General features: G+C 50.3%; 1 pseudogene; it reads left to right on the forward strand.

The window, feature by feature from the left end:
* The first annotated feature begins 3,489 nt into the window (after positions 1–3,489).
* Positions 3,490–4,582, forward strand: LOC125510246 (annotated as a pseudogene).
* The last annotated feature ends 343 nt before the right edge of the window (positions 4,583–4,925 follow it).

Below are 4,925 nucleotides of genomic sequence, written 5' to 3' on the forward strand. Positions count from 1 at the left end.
GAGTATGAAGTGCATCCATGTTCCGGCGGCAAAGTTCTTCTCTCCGCTGCAAAGAGAGGGGTTCGGGGCAGTACTCTTCATGAACAAGCGACGGATCACCGCCCCCATCGCCTCCGTCTTCACAGGTGAAGCTAGGAGGACTGCGTGGTCCATTGACCATCAAAACTTCCACCGCTGGGTCGCTGCTGTCGCATTCAGATGCAGTCTCTACAGAGCCAATCGACAGATCGAACAGACCGTAGAGAGTTTCATCGGGCTCGATTGCCGCGACCTAGGGGGTGGCCGACTGGCGAGCCACGCATGCCTCACCCACCGCTGAAGCCTTGATCGACCGGAACATTTGCTCCGGCGGGCTGCAGGGAGGGGGAAGGCTACAGGAGCCAACCGATATTGGGTTGACGGCTGCCGCAGGAGGACGCTGCGGACACACGCGCGAAAGTGCATTGCCCCGCGGACGGGGAGTGCGTCGACATCGAGTGGAGCCTCTTGAAGCCAAGCGGAGGCATCGGCGACAAACACAAGCGCGCCGAGACGGATCTCGCGGCCCTCGGCCAAACCTCCGCCTGAAATCATGATGAAGGGGATTGGAAAAATTGCAACTTCTCCAAAAAGTCGCTAAGACACCTGCCCCACGGTGGGCGCATACTGTCGTGGTTCTAAGTCTGACAGTAGAATGGGGGGTAGGAATGTAGAGGCAAGATCTTAGCTATGGAGGAGTTGTACTCGGGAGTTTTACGAGTTCAGGCCCTTCTCGGAGGAAGTAACAGCCCTACATCTCGGAGCCCGGAGGCGGTCGACTGGATTATATGCGTGTGTGTTACAGAAAGTGCGAACCCTTGTGCCTGTGGAGGGGGTGGCTTATATAGAGTGCGCCAGGACCCCAGCCAGCCCACGTCACAGAGGTTTAAGGTACATAAAAGATGGGGCGTTACTGGTAACGCCTGCAATAAAGATACATAATGACCATTAAAGCTATGACTTAATTCTCGACCATTGCAGAGTGGAGTGGCTCTAGATCTTCTGGTAGTCGAGTGATTATATGTACAGTCGAGTGTCTTCAGGATTGTCGAGTGGAACATAACTTCATGGTCGAGTGGATGATGATTTTTCTTCGAATGCTCCTGGCACCTTTAGGGATGTCCTTGGGGAGGGTATCTTGAACAGATCCATGACCCTACCCTAGTTACATAGCTTCATCAGCTGCTGCCGGGCACATTTCGCCTGTTAGCTCCCACCTTATCCCCAATGACATTACCCACCTTCAATATGCGGACGATACCATTATTATGGTGGAACTTAATGAGGCCTACCTCATGAACCTGAAATTTATACTCTTATGCTTCGAAGTGCTTTCGGGGCTTAAAATTAACTTCTCTAAGAGCGAAGTGATTGTGACTGGGGTACCTGATATGGAAGCTCAGAGAGTGGCGCACCTCCTGAACTGCTCTCTTGGTTCTTACCCTCTCAAATACCTAGGCTTACCAATTTCTCCTCTCAAACTTTTGGCAAAAGATTTCGCCCCGACAGTGGCTAAGGTTGGTAATAGAATATTACCGTGGAGAGGCCGGTACAATTCCCAGGCGGGCAAGGTTTCCCTCACTAATGCGTGCCTCTCCTCCCTCCCGATGTTTCTAATGGGCTTCTATCTCCTGTCCGGAGGGATTCATGCTGGTTTCGATAAGCATAGGGGTGCCTTTTATTGAAACTCCTCTGATAATAAGCGCAAATATAGAATGGTCAAGTGGGATTTGATCTGCAGGCCTAAGAGCATGGGGGTTTAGGAATCCTTAATACTCTGGTTATGAACAAATGCCTCATGATTAAATGGTGGTGGAAGATTATGTTCCTCGAGGAGCGCCCCATATGGCTTTCCCTCCTCAAAGCCAAGTACTTCCCCTCCTCGAGTCCTATGTTCGCCTCTTCTTCGGGTGGCTCTCAGTTTTGGCGTCAGCTTGTTAAAGTTCGGCCTATTTTTCGATCCCTAGTCAAATTTATAGTTCGGAATGGTAAGTCTACTCGCTTTTGGTTAGATTGGTCGGTAGGGGACTCCACTCTAGCGGTGGCCTACCCGACCCTGTTTTCTTATTGTACTGACCCCGAGATCTCTATCTTCGAGCTCTCGGTTCAGGGCTGGGTTCTTGACTTCCGACGGCCTCTTTCTCCTGTGGAGTTGGATGACTGGCAACGTCTTACTGCCTGCTTCCCCTTGCTCTCAGAGGAAGATGTCTCAGTTAGCTGGCCTCACTCTGCTTCTGGGCGCTTCTCAGTGAAATCAGCCTACTCCAAACTTATCTCGGGTGCCCGTACTGCTAAATACAAAGACATTTGGCCTGCCCGTATTCCTCCTAAGATAAAAAATTTTCTCTGGCAAGCTTCTCGTCGGAAACTTCCTACGGCTGATCAAATCAAGAAGAGGAACGGGTCGGGTTCTGACAGATGCGCTCTTTGTGGAGCTATTGAAAACACCGAGCATATATTTTTTTCACTACTCTTTGGCTAAATTTTTCTGGAGCTGCATTAGACTTTGGCTTCATGTTAATTGGAATCCCTCCTCTTTTGAGGACCCGCGGCGTTATGTTAACACTTTAGCAGGGCGATCTAAAAGGGTGTTCTCAGTAGGCTAGGCTGCGATCTGTTGGGCGCTCTGGACTACGAGAAATAAGTTCACTATTGAACACACTTTTCCGGCTAACCCTGTCAGTTGCTTATTTAAAGCCAATATCTTTTTGCAGCAGTGGAGATCATTGACTAAGGGAGGGGACCTAGAGGCCTTCGACGACATGCTATCTATGATGAGATCTACGGCGTCTTCCCTGCTGCGGCTTTCTAGAAGGATGGCTTAGTTTCGGCTTTCTTCGGGAATCTCTGCTGGCCTACGTGCCTTATTTGGCTGGTTGCCATGTACCTGTACTCTTTAACTATGTTGTGGTCGGAGTGTGTTGTTTGGTTGGCTCCGTTGTGACTCTGCCTGGTGGCTTTATTTATAAAGTCGGGCGTATGCCTTTTCTCTAAAAATAAAAGTGACCTTTCAGTGCAAATTGGAATGGATTCCATAATCACGGTGAAGCTGATCTAAGCTTCAGAGGTTGACAGATTGGTTTACTCGTCCATCGTCAAGGAGATTAGATATCTTATGTCTTTAAGAGAAAATTGTATTACTCATGGTCATCGTAGCCAAAATAAAATTAGTAATAGCTTAGCAAAGCTTTGCTCGTATTGAGGGTAAAACCATGACCTGGTTAGGGGCTGGTCCTCCTGATACTTTGGTATTGGCTGCGATGGATTGTAAGGGTTCTGAAGTTTGAGTAATGCAATTTTTCATCCCAAAAAAAAAGGGCTCGCATAAGTCATCAAGAAACGTGCGTCCAGCTCACTGGTAGTCTGGTACACAAGTCGAGCGAGGCACGGCTTCAAACCATGACGCAAGCGACGACGTCGAAGCCGTAGTGGCCGACCGCCCCGTCGATGCTTCAAATCCACTTCATATAATAGACATACCACACCTCAGCTCAGTCCTCACTGCAGAAACACCACACGATCTGAAAAAACCGACAGAACATGTCGTCGGAGAAGCAGGAGACGGCGGCGGTGCGCGTGCTGGGCAGGTGGCCGAGCCCGTTCGTGATCCGGGTGCTGATAGCTCTTGGGCTCAAGGGCGTGGACCACGAGCTCGTGGAGGAGGCGGCGGGCAACAAGAGCGAGCTGCTGCTCGCCTCCAACCCCGTGCACAAGAAGATCCCCGTGCTCCTGCACCACGGCAGGCCCGTCTCCGAGTCCCTCATCATCGTTCCAGTACGTCGACGAGGCCTGGGCCTCCCAAGCCCCGGCGCTCCTCCCGTCCGACCCCTACGCCCGCGCGGCCGACCGGTTCTGGGCCCAGTACGTCGACGACAAGGTAAAAAGACAAGGCAATCCAGTTCCCAATTTTTGCTTTGATCCTCTCAGTTCTCTCAGAAACAAAATGATGGTATGAGATTATGCAAGCTTCCCCGCCCCCCCCCCCACCCCCCCCCCCCAAACAAACGTGTGCTCGCTGGTCAATGGATGCGCAGTTTCCTACGGCGATCCGGGTCCTGAGGGGAAGGCTGGACGGAGACAAGGAAGAAGCGGCGGCTCAGGTGTGCGCCGCTCTGCAGCACCTGGAGGTGGCCTTCGTCGAGTGCGGCCAAGGGAAGGATTACTTCGGCGGCGACGGCGTCGGTTACCTGGACATTGCTCTCGGGTCGCACCTCGGATGGGTCAGGGCGGTAGAGAGGATCGCTGAAATCAGGCTGCTCGACGCGGCCAAGGTTCCTAAGCTGGCGGCGTGGGCGGATCGGTTCTGCGCCCACCCGGCGGTGGCGAACGCCATGCCTGACGTCGACAGGTTCGTGGAGTTCAGCGTCAAGAATGACGGCGTTCTGAAGGCGGCTAGTGCTAATTCCAAGTGAGCGAACTGTTGTGGGCACTAGACAGCGCTCGATGGCATAGCAAGAATAAGTAACCTGCTGGCTGTTGGTGTAAACCCTCTTTTATTATATGGCAATTGATAAATCTCGAATGTTTGGATTTTAAGGTGGCAATCCAAAAGTTTTTCATGCAACTTTAGTTCACGCAAAGTTGACAAACATGACAATTTTCTGACAAAAAAATAAACTGAGACAAAGTTGTTATGTTTTAACAACTAAAGTTACCACCTCATGTCAACTAAACTTGCCATGAAAAAATGTTTGGGATGACATGCTTAAAATCCGAACATTCAAGATTTATCAGGGTCCTTTTTATATAATGAAGAAAAGAGCTCTCGGTGCAATGCAGCTCGATACTGTTCAGAAATAACTAGAGAAACTTATGATAAGAAAAATAACTACATAAACCTGCTCGCTTTTTTTATGTTTTTATATATAATTAGTTTTTTAATACAGTACAAACTTAGACGTTCATAC

Source organism: Triticum urartu, chromosome 1 (genome assembly GCF_003073215.2).
Source record: "Triticum urartu cultivar G1812 chromosome 1, Tu2.1, whole genome shotgun sequence".
Taxonomy (NCBI): Eukaryota; Viridiplantae; Streptophyta; class Magnoliopsida; order Poales; family Poaceae; genus Triticum; species Triticum urartu.